The 18,612-nt window shown below is 38.1% G+C and overlaps 1 protein-coding gene across 4 annotated transcripts in view; it reads right to left on the reverse strand.

Annotated features, from left to right (window-relative positions):
* The window catches only part of DCLK1 (doublecortin like kinase 1), a 246,495-nt gene that overhangs the window by 80,811 nt on the left and 147,072 nt on the right, over positions 1 to 18,612 (reverse strand). The gene's annotated exons all lie outside the window — the stretch shown is intronic.

Genomic DNA, 18,612 nt, shown 5'->3' on the forward strand with positions numbered 1-18,612 from the left:
AAAAGAAAAAAAAACTGCATAAGTTAGCAATTAAGAAAGTCAGCAAGATTCTGTAACAGAAAGAGCACTGAAAAGCACAAACACTTAGCCCACACTTGTTTTCATTCATGTTGAGGAGTTTTATGGGAAAATATAAAATCTGTATAAATGGCTCCATTAAAATCCAAGTACAGTATGTACCACATCCCAGACAAAGAACTGCTGCAGTAATCTAGACTTCTAGATACCATGGTTACTGCAGGTACTTAGGACAGCTTAATTTAACAGCGCTGAGACTACAGATAAAATTTATTTGCTTTTGAAGATTTCAGCACAAGTAATGCAGTGGCTTTTTTGTAAACGATCCAAATGCAATGTAAGCATTTTTGTCAACCTAGGCAGTCTCCTCTAGAAGAACCGGAAGACTGCTTTTATATATCAAAATGTTAAGACTGTATGAGATGACGCAGGTGTCTGTCACTCATGAAAGGTTTCAAGAAAGTGAAGCAGGTTTGTTGCTCCTGCTTAATCCTCTGGTGAGCAACAGCCCACATTGTATAGCACACGCAATTCATCACAGGTTGAGGGAAATGGCACTACTTGCTCATAAGAGACATCAGTAAAATCAATGAAGAGGCGAAATTACCCTCCCACTTGAGAACACTGCAAGATGTTCAGGTTAGAGTTTATATACACCCACACAGCTCTGTAGGCATTCTTGCATTACACCTGAAAAATGGTTCTTGGCCTGAGGATGAAAGAACTTTGTGTGCGTAACACTGATGTCTTGCACTCATAACAGATACTAAATTAATCACCAGACATTATACAGTAAGGGAAAAAAAAAAGGTATTTCCACTTCTTAGCCAATACACAATTAGCAGTCTGCAGCAGTGTTTACGCTGTCTTCACCTGACGATGTCAGTACACTTGACTTGTTTAAAAATATATCAGTAAACATCTAGTTCTGTATCAGACCTCTTCCCCCTTTTCTTCCCATGGTTAAAGTTCCTCAACATAGGTTAAGAGAAATAAACAAGAATGTTTTCTCCCTAGTCAGGAAATATCGTGTACAAGCCTGCACATTATTTAGTCTTCACAGATGATCAGTGGAGCCTGTAACGTATTTTAGACAGATTAGAGAACATAGAAATAAAATTGAGCATAACTGATTAACTTAAACATATCCACCAGAGAATGATGTCATGAAGTGTATTTCTCTTGGCTGCCCTAACTGTTTGTCTTTCATCAAGCTGTTCAAAGAAATGGAAGCAAGAACTGATGCATTACTGAGGGAACATTGAGCACAGCTGAGAGGGCCAGAGAAATGCCTTGGTTTCCCCAAAGCTTTTCTTCCCAAACTCTCCCACCTTCCTAATGACCAATAGCAGGTAATTTCTTTCTGTTGACATTTTATGTGATTCATTGGTGATTATTCTCATTTTACACTGAACAACTAGTAGAAACAGAGAAAAACATTTACTCTGTTGTAAGAGGAAATTATCAACTCAAAACAAGAGGAATCAGATGAAAGCTTTCAATTAGGTTCCACTACGTAATTACAGCAGGAATCTTACATTGATGTATTAGCATAAATGTCTGTTCCAGAAACCATCTATACATGTCAAATGCAAACCAGTTCTTTACCTTTCTTGTAAACAAAGATTTAAAATGACCAAACACCTAACAGCCAACTTCTTTGATCTTGTAAAACTATGACATAATCCCAGTGTGGACCCCATTTACAGCAATCAGTCGAGAAGGGAACTGGATATTCAAAGGGTCAACAAACAAAAAGACTAAAGTATAATGGTCCAATCAAGCTAAGAGTGTTAGACCATAGTCATTTGCTTAGTAGAAAAGCCTAAGAGTTTAGGAGGAAAATAGCATTTCTGTAATATAAAACTTTCTGTAATTTATTTTACTCTGTAAAAAGTTTCCTCTGTTTCCAATATGTAAAGAAAAAAAAAAAATCTATATCCCTCCCTTGAAATTTATGCTATGCACGAAACCTTAACTCTTATCTTATTGTAAGTATTCATACTCATTCAAGTACTTTGAATACCTTATAAGCACCCACAGTTAGAATGGGGTTAGAGATAAGATTCTGCATTTGAATGTGTATTTTCCTTCATCGTGTTAGAAAGGAACAGGCAGAAAGTGGTACAAAAGGAAAGAGGAGGCAACTCAATGTATGTCCTGGTTATCTTTCTATCCTACGGATACAGTGCTGTCTAGGACAATACTCAAGATAACCCTGTTATCATTTCACTCAACATGTTCAGAAATTAGAATAAAATAATTAATAAAAGGTCATTCTTCTTCATCTGGGGTTTGTCACACATGGGCAAGCACAGTGCGGGTGACGTGAACTGCAGAGGATAACTGCACCTCTGCAGAGGGTTACTACCACTTCTGGGAAAGAGAGAGGCTGCCAGGTGGCTGCACCCACCAGGGCAATTTACCACCCCTCACTACTAACAGGCTCCTTAGAAAGGGTGATGTTAGGAACAGTCTGCAAATTGTCCTTATGGGCTACCATGAACTGTTATTTGAGTATCCCTATACTAGTGGCATATTATCCCATGAGGAAGCCACCTCTCACAGCTAGCTGTACATAAAATCTCTCACTACTAAAGTAGAAACATAGATGATCATATGGTGATGATGAAGTGACAGGAGCACCTCCCACATGAGGAAAAGCTGAGGGAACTGGAACTGTTCAGTCTGAAGAAGAGTCAGGAGGAATCTAATCAATGTATACAAATACTTTAAGGGATCATGCAAAGAAGATGGAGTGAGGCTCTTTTCAGCAGTGTTTGGTGACAGGACAAGAGTCAATGGGCATAAACTGAAAACACAGGAGGATCTGTCTGAACTAGAACAGGTTATTCAGAGACATTGTGAAATCTCATTCAAAAGCTGTCTGGACATGGTCCTGGACAACCAGCTCTAGGTAACCCTGTGTTAGCAGGGGGTTTGGATCACAGGCCTCCTCCAACCTCAATCATTTTGTGATTCTCAGGGCTTTGTCTAGTTTTTTTCTGGAAAATTGCAATGATGGAGTCTACATAGCCTCCCTGGGAAAACCCATTCTAGTGCCTGACTGCCATCACAATGAAAATGTTTTCCTTTACATCAGTCTAAACCTCTTGTTTCAATTTATTCCTATCATCTCTCATCCTCCTACCATGCAACACTGTGAGAAGCCTGACTCCATGTTCTTGATGGAGAAGAGATGCTGTTCCATAGGTGCTGGGGGGTTCTGGTAGCTCTGTGTGAAGTCATCTCCACGTTGAGCAAGTCCAGTTCCATCAGCCTTTCCTCACAGGACAAGAGCTCCAGCCTTCCACCACCATGATGATCTTTCTCTAACTTCCTCTAATTTAGTGATGTTTTCCATGAACTGATGGGCCTGAAACTGGACAAAGTATTCGAGGCGTGGCCTCGCATGTGCTGAGCAGAGGGGACTAATTACTTCTCTGTCTTTATTGGCTCTGCTTGTGTTCATACAGCCCTGGATGCTCTTGGCACTCTTCACTGTCAGGGCAACTCTCTCTTCAGCCTCTGCCACAGAAATTTTCTCTCTTTCCCTGTTTTTCCATTTGTACAAACCCTTTCAAGCTCTGTTATTAACTTCTTTGACACAATTTATTTTTTTTTCTCAAAACTAATTTGCAGGTCATGAAGTTTTAAGACTGTAGTTTAAATGAGCATATATTTTCTCTGATCAAACACCACCGTGAATCCCAAAGTAAATATTGTGAAGTGTCACATTTCCTATGAGTTTACAAGTTTATTCATAAATGACATGGGCTACAGCATATGCACAAACCTTCAGCGCTGCACACACCAGGGTCTGGGAACTCACGCCTTTAAAGACTGTGGCAATACTAGTTAGAGAGCCTAAAAGAATTTCCAGTCATGGATAGAAGGTAACCATGCTGCTTGTAGCAAATAGGTCTCAGCTCCCATGAACAGTTTATGTATGCAATTCTGTTGTCACATTTAGTTTGGAAAATAAAATTTTACTGCAGGCAAAGATCCCACTCAGTAACCACTGCTTGTCTCCTCTAAGACACTACCATAATCTGCCTGTTGCTGTAGGAAATCACTGTTTACATAAAGAGGAAGGGAAAACAAAACAAAAATGCATGCTTTTTAAACCCGTATTTTCTACACAGAATCTACACTGGTAAGAAAATAAATACATATCTTTTCCTCATCAACACTATTCTGATAAGCATACAACAGGTCCTTAGTATGCCATGAAATAAAAGACTGTTTTTTCCCTGATTTTCTTTTGATGCCAAAACTATATCAGAAATAGATCTGAACTCCTGACAGAAGAGAGTTATACTGCCTTTCTCACTCATGTGAGCATGTTCAGTCAAGAAGAAAACACCAGGTGTTTCTGTAGTATGTTCAGTCAGGCAAGAAGTGTATCACAAAACCTCTGTCCTTCCTCTCACTATCAACTAAGATTAAAGGAACAAAATGATGATACCCATATAACCTGAAGCAAAAAAAAGGTCAACTTTATGGTCTGATCACAGGCTTTATTGCTTTCCAACTTTCCTGGATAAATAAGGATGTTTTTCCAGCCAAAACATCTTGCAATAAGATGTTCTATTGTGTAACTACAGACAGAACTACAAAGTAGGAGACAGAAGTACAGACTATCGGCAGCGAGACTAACAATTTAACACTGCAGTCTCTTTATAGCATGGAATATTACCACAGAGGTCTGAGGCATTTAATGGACATTAACAACACTAAGGCTGAGAAAAAGAGGGCAATATCCCAAGGCTACAATTTGACATCGTTGAGACTCCGTAGGGAAAAGATAAAGAACATGAAGTTTCTGACATTGCACGGTGGTGTCAATGAGCAATAGGAACTGGTACAACTAGAAGGAACCTCAACATATTTACTTGTGAGCTCTTGATTCTTCCTGTTGTCAAATGTATGAAATATAAGCATGAGGTAATTAAGGGATGCTAACATGCAGAATCATAACGCCTCCAGTCTCCAGCTCTGTGATGTTCCATTTCCAAAATGTTTCATTAGCTTCTAATGTTCATTAGATTTTACAATAGCAAGAAAGCAGTAGAGAGTAACTAATCTGCAATAAATGTGTCATAAAATGAGCAAATTTTATGTGTTTCTAGAGAAGACTGTGAGAAGTTATCTAAATTACTAGGAGATCAAAAAGGCTGACTTGTCAGCTACTCAGAAGTTGGCTGTATGGCCCTCATGAGTTCTTACCAGCCTAAAATATCACTCTCTGCTGTCTGTTGCTTTTTTTGAGGTCTGTATGTAGGGGATATTTATTTTTTTGGTATCCCTGCCAATCTGTTTCTCTAAGACAAGAATATTTAACTTGATTTCAGCAACAGCTGTATCCTACAGATAAGCAGGGAGGGAGGATCAGGGATGTTTGTGGTGGTCGGTAAGCCACTTCACTGTCAGCCTGAGGCTGGTACCTTTTACTGCTGCTTAAAGACATTAGCCTCACCAGCAATGTCCGCAGGCCAATCAGTAGATCGTCACCCCTAATGTAATACTAATTTCAGTTTTTAATGTTAAGAGGAATTCGTTCCATGTTGCTAATTCTTAATGCAGCTAATAAGATTTTACTTTTCAGTTGCATTCATGCCTTCAATTAAAACCAGTAATCTTGTATTTGTAGAACTAAGTTTCACTCTCTTCAGCAAAAGGAAAATGGTGCCATCCTGTCTAGGGGCACTGATATATACTGCAATTCAACCAATCCTGCTGATGAATCAGTGGCAGCTGTGAATTGTAATGACAACATCTTCCAAAGGGTAACTATCATACAGTTTCCAGAAATGAAAGAGATATAGGATGTTTCACAGAGGTGTAAGTACTTTCAAATCTTTTATTATCTTGGTTGTGCCTACTTCAGTTCTGCATGTCTTCCCAGTCAATATGTTCCTGATGCAGATGGACAGTGATGTATGCATAGAATATAAAATCCTAAAGTTTTATCACATGCACTAAGATATCTGTCTCTTTTTTTTTGAGACAATTTATTATTTTTTTTTTTTTCTTAGAGAATCACAGAGTGGTTAAGGTTGGAAGGGACTTCTGGAGATCATCTAGTCCAACCCACTGCCAACCTACCAGTACACCAGTTCTCCACTCACGATAAAGATTAGGAATAACATCTGCTTCAACTGTGTGCCGAATATTTGTGGTAGAAAATTGCTAAATTTCTTTTTTTTTTTCTTTCTGCCAAGAAACGTGCTTTGACTGGGGTATAAAATATAGAAAAAGGGAGATTTTCTTTCATGTGGAAAGCCATTCTCTAATTCTGAAACTGGGATAAGTATTCAATGACAAGGCAAAAGGTACATACAATAAAATATGAACAATTAAACCCAGCTATGCCTTTTTGCAAATCAACAAAATAAATAAAATTGCAAGCTTTTAGGAACCCATATAATTTCACCCAACCTAAGAATGCTTTCAGATGTATGTACTACTCAAAAAAATGCCTTCCAAATTAGAAATAAGGAAGGAATTAATGAATTTATGTATTATCACTACTATCACTATTCACCTCATGATCCTTCTGCAGTCAACGGAACATGTTCATTTCCGTGACCTATCTTAGGAACCTGTAAGTTACAAATGATGAAAATCACTCATGAACGACCAGATATAAATTATAGATTTAGAGGACTCTTGAACATATCCTAACTAGAAGCACTATGGGTGAGTATGGGCTCTTTTACTCAATGCAAACAAGAACACAAGATTTTTGCTGCATTTCATGATCTTATGAGCAGATTTTATCTTCCTCTCTTCTCCAACTGCTAACCTTTTTTGTCAGAATCATCTCACAACCTCCATGCTAATATTTTAGCTATATCTCTGTGATGTTAAAGTTTACTTTTCAACAGAGAAGGAATCTGCTATCATGAAAAATTCTAGCCCACTCTAGTGATAATAAGGAGTTAAAAAACATTCTTCATCACTGCAACAGCTTTTCTGACAAGGCACAATTTCTAATCATTTTCTAACTCTGCATTTGTAGGCAGACAAAATTAGAAAGCATCTTCAAAACCTGCTTGCCTAAATGAATCTGAAATATTTCCTACCGAATCCATGTGAATGAATGTGCATGTGTAAAATATTAATTTCAGAATCTGATCTTTGCATTATCAAAAATTAGTTTTAAGAAACTTGAAGACCAAGTTGAAAGAGGAATTTTATTTGTCATTAGCTAACACGCACTGCTAGTACATATATAATCTTTGACATGTATGTCTTGTGTGTCTTGTCACATACTCTGCTTCACTTCCAGAGATTTTAATTATCGCTGCTGACTATACTTCACTCCAGGTGTTCCCATGCTGATATAAATAGTTTGCCCCTCTATTCAGGACCCTTCCCCTCCTTCTGCAGGTTTCTCACACTAGCTGCACTGGCCAAAATATCAGAAAGTTACTTTTAACTGGAAATGCTTAAGATGACACAGTTGATTGCAACTGTTGATCAACTATATTATTTTTATGTATGGCCTCAGCATTACTGTTCATGAAACAAAGAAATGTGGCCTGCCTTTGCTTATCGCTTTCTCTTCATTTTGTGACAAAAGCTTGTTGACTGGGCATATGCCGTAACAGCAGATATCCCTCAAATACCCTTGGTGAAGTCAGGGGAAAAATTCATCACTCAAGTGCCTTACTTTATATGCACAATTTGGGTGGCATTTTTCTTGGCATTGTTTTATTCATGCAGGATGGTACAAATTCATTAGTATTTACTTATCTATCTGTTCAGCAAGATCAATGGCTTGCTTTCCTGTCCAGGACAAGAGGTAGAATTTGTGACAGTACCTATTAAAAATCATCTTGTTCTTTACTTTGAGAATAAACAGACCTCCTATCCAATCCATATGGTAAATATTAACATCATCCTAAGCATCAAGTACACAGGCATTCTACTTTTTTTTTTTTTTTAATTTTTATTTTTATTCTAGCCTAAGAGAAGTGACAATGTTGCAGTTCAACAAATTCTGGGTTTTTGCTACTACTACTTGCTTTCTGAAGAGCATCACTTATTTTCGACCATCTTCCAAATGACTCTTTTCGAAGTTTACAAGCTTGAGGCGTCTCCATGGGTAGAAAACTAAAAATCTGCATTTGCAGAACATTGGCCTCACATGGAAAGTGCCAGCTAAAAGTATCGCTGAAAAACATCCATTCAAACCAGTTAACTTTTAACACATTTTAATCAGGTCTCCTGAAGCTACAGATTTTTCCATGTAACTGAGTTGTGGTGAGGGAGAAAATATGTATATAAACTGAATGGCCTATTTATTTCTCTTTGAAGTTTTCCTCAAGTAAATCTGCATATTTTTAATGCATTTATCAGTCTAATAACTTTGTTGTGCGACATTAAGTTTTAAAAGCTTCTTTTTTTTTCTTCAAAGAAACAAAATGCACTATACTGGGATAAATATTATAGTCACAGTGGTTAAACACAAACCAAATGCCCATGGTACTTACACAGCTAATTAGTTAAATTAGCAAGGAGTCTTGCACAAAAAAGGATACATAAACTATCCATTAAAAACAGATTAATATGAGAAGCCAACTGTTTAATTTTTTTGTTTCCTTTTTCATTAAAAAGACTAACTGCAATCAGGCAGATAACATAACTTTAGCAACAACAAGATTAGAAGACAAGACACACAAAAAAGGGACGAGGTTAGACAGAGTCCTTAATGAGCTAGATGTGAACAATATTTAGGGACACACCTGACATAATCTATGAGCTACCAGACGCTACTTTTTGAAAACTGTGAAGGACAAGTAAAGTTGCAAGAGACTAGAAAAAGTCAAATTAAGTGCTGATATTTAAAGCTGTGACAAATTAGAAAACTAGGAATTGCAGAACAGTCAGCCTAACTGGAGATTATGGAAAAAAATTATCCAAAGGGAGAGTATAAAGAAGAGACACACAGGCTTCTTTCAGTTTTGACAAGATCAAATGCAATGGGCACAAACCGAAACATAGGAGGTTCTCTCTGAACATCAGAAAACACTTTTTCACCCTGAGGGTGACTGGGCACTGGCACAGGTTGCTCTGGGAGGTGGTGGAATCTCCAGCCCTATGGATATTCAAAAGTCATCTAGACATGATCTTGGGCACCTGGTTCCTGGCAGACTTGCTTGAGCACAGGGCTGGACCAGGTGACCTTCAGAGGTCACTTCAACCTCAACCATTCTATGATTCTGTGAGAATACAAAACAATAAAGGAAACACACGATTTAAAGCTTAGAAGATATTAAAATTATATAGAGTAGTCTAAATTGTTTTGTGAGGAGCAAACTGTGTCAAAGTAGCCTTCATATAACAGGATAACAGAGGAGCACATTCGAGAATAAAATTTTTCTAATCAGGATTTTGAAACCAAAGCCACAACTTATAAAAATACCATCTACAGAAACTGCTTTTAAGTTGGGTGTTGGAAAACCAGAGTAGTTGTCAATGGTTTACTGTCCAACTAGGATAGTATGAGCAGAGAGAGGAGCTTACCAGGGCTTTGTTTCTGAGCCTGGTATTAGTCAATATTTTATTAATAAGCTAAGTAAGCATTTTAAATCTGAAGATGACACTACCATAGGTAAAGCTGTAAGCATTGTAGAAGAACATAAATGATATTTGGAAGAATCCTGAAAACTGGAGAAGCATGTCTGAACACAGGGTCGTAAGTTTTGCAGTGAGTCTGCATCTGAAGCAAACTACTGCAGTAAAAGGAATCATCATCCTGCTTGGTATGAACAGGAGCACTCTCCGGAGGACACCTGAGTGCTTCTGTGCTTCTCATGGCTACTGAAATGTTAGCTAACACAACAAATGCACTTTTGTGTATCCCATTTAGAAACCAAACTTTTACCTTCAGACAGTTTAGATCACAACTCTGGCAAACATGACCAATGAAGGATAACTAATATAACTGGGATCCTTAGTGCAGAAGTGATGAGACAAAATAGCACTTCCAATACCTAAAAGACTGCCAAAAGGAAGAAAGAATAAATTCCTATTGTTGGTTGTATCACAAATAGGACAAAGAAGAGTGATGTTAAGTTTCTAAAAGGTAGATTAATTCAGATATGAGGAAACACATTTTTTAACTGCAAGGATAAGGAAGTACTGGGACATAGAATCATAGAATGTCCTGAGTTGGAAGGGACCCACAACACCTGTTCCCTGCACATGACAACCCCACAGTTCACACCATGTGTCTGAGGGTGTTGTCCAGTCTCTTCTTGAACACTGTCAGGCTTGGGGCCGTGACACCTCCCTGGGGAGCCTGTTCCAGTGCTCCACCACTCTCTGGGGGAAGAACCTTTTCCTAATGTCTAACCTGAACCTCCCCTGGCACACCTTCCTGATGTTTTCCTGGGTTCTGTCACTGGTCACCAGAGAAAAGAGATCAGCAACTGCCCCTCTTCTTCCTCTTGTGAGGAAGCTGTAGACTGTGATAAGGTCTCCCCTCAGTCTCCTCCATACTAAACAAACCAAGTGACTTTAGCTGCTCCTCATACAGCTTCCTCTCCAAACCCTTCACCAACTTCATAGCCTCTTCTGGACACTCTCCAGTAGCTTTACATCCTTTTCATCCTGTATTGCCCAGAACTGCACACAGTGCTCCAGGTGAGGCCGCACCAGCGCAGAGCAGAGCAGGATAATCACCTCCTGCCCGGCTGGCAATGCTGTGCTGGATGCACCCAGGACACGGTTGCCCTCTTGGCTGCCAGGGACACTGTTGGCTCATGTTCAACTTGCCGTTGACCAGAACCCCCAGTTTCCTCCCCATGGAGCTGCTCTACAGCATCTCATCCCCCAGTCTGTATGTATAGCCAGGGTTGCCATGTCCCAGGTGCAAAATCCAGCACTTGCCCTTGTTAAACTTCATGTGGTTGGTGATTGCCCAGTTCTCCAATTTGTCCAGATCCCTCTGCAGGGCCTCTCTGCCCTCAAGAGTATCAACAGCACCTCCCAATTTAGTGTCATCAGTGAACTTATTTAGTATTCCCTTAAGTCCTGTGTCCAAGTCATTTATGAAGACATTGAAGGTTCTTTGTGGAACCCCCCTAATGACTGGACACCTGCCTGATGTAACCCCATTTACTAGAATTTGTTAAATTTCCCTAACTACAACTTCACATAGACAGGTTAGCCAGAAACCTGTAAAGTCAATTTAGGTACAAAAGGTCCTCCCTCGGGACCTCTCAAATCCCTTCTATGATTCTTTTGTTTAAATCTGCCTAGTATGACTCATTGAAGGTACTAAAAAGTTTTGTTTTTTCCAGTGTCAGCACTTCTGTCTGTATTCAGGTGAAAGATAATAAAAGGAAGAGAGGCACCCTAATGTAAAACTGACTGAAAGTCCAAGAACATTTTACCAAGGGAAAAGTCCTTGCTTAATGGATGAATTAAAATCATTATCATTTCCTGAGTGGGGTGACCATTAAGACATAAATCTTTTATTTGTCTTCAGAAGCCAGACTGATTGGCTTTAAGAATTTCTTGCCACGGGGCATTAGCAGAATTGATTTCTCTCAAAAAAACTCAGACTTTCTCCTTCACAGACAATTCAGAATCTTGTTGGCCTACATACTCTCATAGCATTGAGATGTATGTACATTCCTTACAAATGAACTATATGATGGAAATTAATGCTGAGAGAAGTTTCTTACCAACTTCATGGATTGCATCATTTTTTACTCTCACTGGACAGATACAAACTGATTTTGTGACACTAGAGCTGTTTGAGGTATGGCTCTATCTACATCTTCCCCAACTCAGCCTGGTCTAGAAACACATCTTTCATTCTTAAGCCCATATATAGGCATGTCCAGATGAAACAAAACAAAACGTCACACATGCTAGCCCAGTTCAAAAAAAGCTGTCATTAAGAAAAAAAAAAAAAAAAAAAGAAGAAACAAACAAACAAACAAAAACGAGCAACTGAAAACACATTAGTTCACACCATCTTCTGAAGCAGTCTGGATTGTGAACATTCAAAGCAAGGATCACAGCTTAATATGCTTAAATGATAACAAGTAGTGGGTAGGCAAAAGGGGACAGGAAGAGTGCTAACTATGCATCGATAAGACTATATTTATACACATTCAGGTTATTGTTGGAATCCATGCTTTGCATTCTACCTTACAAAATTCCAGGTATCATTTATGATAGTATCTAACATTTCAGTGGATCATTGTTTTTAGAGTATTTTTTGTAAAATTATTTCACTACTGAGTTGCAAAAACTTAGATGATATTAGATAAATCCAGTTTGAGTTTCTTCCATGAAATGGAAGCCATTACTATGATTGACAAAGTATGCTAAGCCTAACAATGCAGTAATCAAGAATATTTTCTAGGGGTCTCCTGTTTTTTTAATTCCTTGACCCATGTAATTTTTTGTTCTGCAAGGTGGTGTCCAGGAAACATCTCTATCCCTGTATCCCATCCATTAATTTTAAAGAAATTCAAACATGGATCCATATCCATTGCTAATTTTTAAATAAAGATGAAATTCTACTAATGACTTAAAGAGGCCTGTCATATGGGTTGACAGAACACTGGGCTGCTTTTGAGTTGAAGTCATGTTGCAACTATGAAAAATGAAAAAATAATTAATTTAAGAAGTCCTGCCATATTATTCTTTGTGACTCACCCACAATTTTCTCAGATACATTCTTTATTTAAAGTCTTACTTCTCTAAACCATGCGTTTAGAAGTTTGAGATTATTCAATATTTAAAGGAGTATTCCTACTTTTGGAAGGAATGCAACACTCAAAAGCTGTTTCTGAACAGATAAGGAACAGCTACCAGTAAAGACCTGATGCAAAGCCAATGCTCACTAACTTATTTTCTATAAATATTGTCAAAAAGCCACTTAATTTCCTATGAGAAGTCATTCCAATATATTTTTTACAAGAATATTTTCACAAAACAAATATTAAGAATTCAAAAGACAGCTGAACCCAAAAGTTAATTTAAAACCCAGGTTTAATCACAGGACATACTCCTGTTTTCGTCTAGACATTCTAAGAGAAAATATGACTTCTTTCTCACAAACGTAAGCACATATACAGCAATGTTGTTCAAAGTCACAACATACTGATTTAGGGAACAATTCCAATGACAAAATATTGTCACTAGAATTCCTAATTTCTATTCTACTAGTATCTGGAACCCAAGAAACTATTCAAGAACATCACAAATCCGCTTCGTAACTGACATATAGATATTTGAAGACAAAACATCCTTGCCTTAACTTTCCAATTTACTTCTAACCTCCCTGTGGTTTTGTCAGTGTCAGTCCCAGCTTCCCATATGTCTGTTCCTCCCACAAAAAAAGCCTCTGCACTTTCTCTGACACCAACTCCTATGAATGGAAAGCTCTCCCTGAGGCAACCTGCACAAGGCAGATCCCCCCTCTATGTGATCCTCCGATGATTTTATAGTTTAAATATTGCAATCGGGATGATGTAACACAATGCAAAACAAACAGATGGGCAAGAGATGTAAAGCAGGGCCAGGTTTAAACTGGAAAACATCACTGCCAGCAATGTTGTTGGGCTCACAGCTGCTGACATTGCTCCTGGGATGCGTGCGCGCCGAAGCTTTGCTGGCAGCTGCGTTGCTGGCTGAGGTTCACGGCATGTGGTTCTATTTAGATGCCACAAGCTGGGCTTTGTTTGCTTACTCTACATTTACATGTGCCTGCATGCAAACCTGTGGAGATAAAAGGTAATTCTGGATGCCAAAACTCTGTTGTGTAGATCAGGCGTGTTTGCCTATGCTGAAAGAACACTATGAACAAATGGGAGTTTTTTAGTGACGCACGTTTACTTCACAGAATCACAAAATGTTAAGGATTGGAAGGGACCTCAAAAGATCATCTAGTCCAACTCCCTCCCCCCCCCCCACCCGCCCCAGAGCAGGAACACCTAGATGAGGTTACACAGGAATGTGTCCAGGCGGGTTTTGAATGTCTCCAGAGAAGGAGACTCCACAACCTCCTTGGGCAGCTTGTTCCAGCTTCATGATTGCAGTGTAGAGATCTGGAGGCACCATCCTAGATTTAACTGGAGTACTGGTAGCAATGTAGCTACACAAAAATGGAGCTCAGAAAAGTAAATTAGCATATGCTAACTTCTGTGCTGCTGCAACAGACTGCTTGACTGTGTGAGAGGGTTTATTTAAATCTCACTTGGGCACCTGTAGTAGTAACAGGAATTATGAGATGGTACTGAAGAAAACTAATCAGTCCTGGTCCAATTTCTTTGCTAATTATTATATTCCATACTATCTTCATGTGACAGAAGGTCAGTCCATCAATCATATAAAAGCAGAGTACCAGAGACCTTGCTTTACCGAAAAGTAGTTCTAACAATAAAGACATATGGAAAAAAATATAAAAGTGTTCTAAAGATAAACTGGTGCAAATACAATGATAAATCACAAGAGAACATGGTATACCAAACCCTCAAATACTTGGATTGTCTCATCACCCCTTTTATTGCAATTGGACCACAATATTTCTGCAGCAGTTATGGTCTAAAGCCAGAAGCAAGGAACACTTGATGGACTGAACTATACATCCTAAGTGAGGAGCTAAAGGAGAGCAGCAGCATTTCAACTTCCCAAACTGTTCCAAACAAGCAGCACCTCTTAAAGTACCCAACCTGATGCATAAATTGCCTTCCTGCTCAAAGAGGAGCTCTTTCCCCTAATATTCACATCTAATGAAACCATATGACAGCTTTCTCATAACTTATAAAATAGATATTCTATGGCCCTCTCATGGATGAAAGGAAAACAGGGCAAATGGTAAAGTCTGGAATTAAGTATTATAAATCTAAAATATTTATAGATATAAAAGTAATAGATATAGATACAGAAGCAATGTTTTAGGTGGGTTGAAAGCCATCGCAGGGACAGGAGGAATATTCAGAAGAGCATAAATACTGAATTCATACCTTATTTCCATCAGAGTAGGATTTGTGGGATCTAAAATACCTGAATTAACATCTGGGCTGCTTTGAAACAGACAAAGGCAAACAAAGATTTTAACTTTGTTCATTATTTCCTTTCCTTCACTGAAATTAATATTTTTATGGGGTAAATACGACTTTAAAACCAAATACATATAAATAGAAGTACTCCACATCTCCTCCCTAAAAACCTAACTCTTTATTCTAACAAACTTGCAAATTATATGCTGATATCTAACAAGGTAATACAGCTGAATTACATAGTTGTTATCTGCAAAATTGGTCCACTTTCAGTTATTATTCAGATGTCAGAAGACTTGAAAATAATGGAATTATGAGGAAGGAGAATATAATTATATATATATATTTTATTGAGCTAAAAGATTTTTTTTTTCTGACTACTGATGCAAAGACACTGGAAAAATTTACACAAATGTTCCCAAAACTAATCAGACTTTGAGGTAGAAGACATCAACAGCCATAGTTCCTACTCACAAGCACCTCATCAATGATTTAACATGACATAGGGGACTGCAGCTTCATTATCTGGTGATATTTTATTTATTCATATTTAATTACTACATATCATAACAATTTGAAACTTGACTGCATCGCAGAAAGTGAGGGAAGGAATGAAGCTGTTTTACCCGCTGTACTAACACATCTGCTTCACAGACCTACAGGGATTCACTCAGCCACAATATATAATAAAAGTGAAAAAACAGTTATATTCTACAAATGAGTTACAAATTCTCTACATTGAGACTGGGTGAAATAAACAATTATGTTTTCAAAATTCATGTAGTGGACATGAAGAATTCTATTTATCTTCATTATATGCTGAGAGTGTTTGGGCCAAAATCCTCAATTTAGGTGAACCATGAGGAGAAAAAAAAATTATGGTGGGGAAAAAAAAAGTAACATGACAAATTAGTAGGACCAAACCTCTCCCCCCAGTGGGAGAGGGAGGTGAAGGCCAAAGGGTAGATTAATCTTGCTGTATCATATGGTCTTGATCTTAAAAATTTCTCTGCGTGTTTAGCAGAAATCACACGCACAATGGGGAGACTTTGGAAAGATCAGGAACCAGAGCAGATTAAGATGAAATGGGGCCAGATCCAAAAAGCCGTCAACCTCCCACCCTTTCCTGCAGACTCCCTTGTGGGCAGGAGATTGTTTTGTGGCTCCAAAGTGCTCGTCTGTGCTGAGCTCGCTGATGAGGGCTCACGCTCCCCGTGTCTCCGACCGAGGAGGAGTTCTGAGTTCTCTGTTCACAGCAGGACAAGCCGCAGCTGTGGACACGGGTCTTTGTAAAAACCCTCTCACTTTGTGATCCCAAATTAACATGCAGAACCTGGCCACGCACACAAAAATGGATCCAGGTCCAATCAAATGAGAAATAGTATTTTTTAAAAGAAAAAAAAAAAATACTCTTCGTTAGGTCTGTTTTAAAAAAATATTTAAAAAAAGAAAAGGGCTCAAGCAGTTGATCAGGTTACTGCATCTCACAGAGTCCCTAAGCGTCAGCTGAGTCACAGCAATTATCTGCATATACACATGGTAAAAGTGAGTTAATGCAAACTGGCTTAGCCAAGCCTACAATAGAAGAAGATTAAATTACGTGCACTTGGACAATTGCTACAGCTGAGCTGATTGCGTGATTACTTCTCAAACTTCTGAAATGGCTTGTGAATGAGAACTTTAAAGACTACCAGCCAAGAAAATAATTTATAATTTTAAAATATTGGAATTTAAAGGGTTTTCAAATTATTTTTTTCTTTAATGAGTGACATGACAACAAAAAATGAAGAAAGACCCCTAAAAGGTATAAATGCTGTTGTAACTATTGAACTGAAAATTAAAATGTATCCGTATGGAAAACTGTTTGACTAATTTGCTTTCAGAACAGCTAGATGCAAAAGTGTATGTCCATTCAAACAAATCTGACAGAAGTGTTTCCATAATCTTTAAAGATAAAAGATAATTTGTTCCATGATTTATTATCGCATTGACTTCCCATATTGAATTAGGCAGCTAAAATAATCTCTATCATCCTGCAAATTTTTATTAATATGGCAGCATACATATATACACTGATGAATACATTTTATTTGAATTCATTGCAGGTGGGGATAACATAATAATGTTATGAGAAAGGGGTATACAACCACTTACAACAAAGTATTACAAACATACGCTCAGAACTTTTGTGCAGAGCATGCCACACACAAACACCAACATAATTCCCAGTTTTACACTGGCACAACTATTGCATTCTGTAACTTCAGAGGAACCTTGTGTAAATCAGATACTGTGCTCCCCTCTCTTCATTATGAAGAGCAATTCAATAGATACTTTTACAGCTATTGCTGTATACATCCTCCTTTTTTTTTTTGTATACATTTCTCTTCTGTTTTTTTTTTTTTTTTTCTCTATTTCCTAATTAGAGGACTTAAATTTGATTGCTCTTTCAGTATTACCCAATAAATGTCTACCCATCTAGTCATTACTCACCAAATTAGGCAGAACTCTTTCTTCTTCCCCCTAATTTTTTCCCTGAAACCATAACTCCTTGCTGGTTTTCCTCTAATATTTAGATGTGCTTGAATGAAATGTGTTGGCTTGTACCTAATGCAATGCATGTGTTTATGGAACACAGTGGGCACATACTCTGTTTTCAAAAGACATAACAACAGAAGAGCCATTTATGAAAGTTCAACTGGTTCTGATTCTCACTTCCCCTTCACCCACCACCCCCTTCCAGAGTCCAACTGGAACATCTGGGTGCACTGCATTAAATAATGGACTCCTTGTTTGAAGAAAATTCACAGGAAACATTAAACTTCTCTTAAGACGGGAGAGGTTAGTGCATGGGAGCCAGGACAGGAGAAAGTCAAGGAGTCAAATGGAGAACAGCGATTCTTGGGGACAGAAATGTAAATGTATCAGTAGGCTATGTGAAGTTCTACCACTGACACCAGAGTCTTAGTGAAGTATGTAGCAGCTAACTGTCACAGCAATGTGGGTTCCCCTACACCTCCTATACCGGAGCAAAAAGGCAGAAATAAAATCTTACCTAAACAGGCACAAATCTGGAAGAAATTCTCCCTTCCATGGGAAAATTTCTCCAAGACACTTGTAGATGGACCGTAGTTCAAAGCAGACTACAAAGAATTAGGTCCGATCTGTTATCTTTGCCTATTTCTGCACAACTATCCACATGTTAATGTATCTCAAGGGTGTGTGCTAAATTTTCTTTTGCTAAATTGTACCACTGAGAGAATAAAGGAGCTAGTAAAACCTGGAGAAGTTATACAAGAGATGTGTATTGGTCTTCCATTTCAGCTTGGAGAGGAAGCTTTTCAGATCAATAGAACTCTACATCCATGCCTTGGTTTAATACAAGACATTGCTTTTTATTACTATGGCAAATGACAAATTAATTTCATTTTAATCTGAAGGTTAGTTTAAATAATATGGAAGGTTCTACAGCATTCATTTTAGATGTTTTAATTTTCTTTAAACTGCATGGATCCAGTCCACAAAGTTAACTGCAGATCTTCTATATCTGGACACAATT

This window comes from Patagioenas fasciata, chromosome 1, assembly GCF_037038585.1.
Source record: "Patagioenas fasciata isolate bPatFas1 chromosome 1, bPatFas1.hap1, whole genome shotgun sequence".
NCBI classification, from domain to species: domain Eukaryota; kingdom Metazoa; phylum Chordata; class Aves; order Columbiformes; family Columbidae; genus Patagioenas; species Patagioenas fasciata.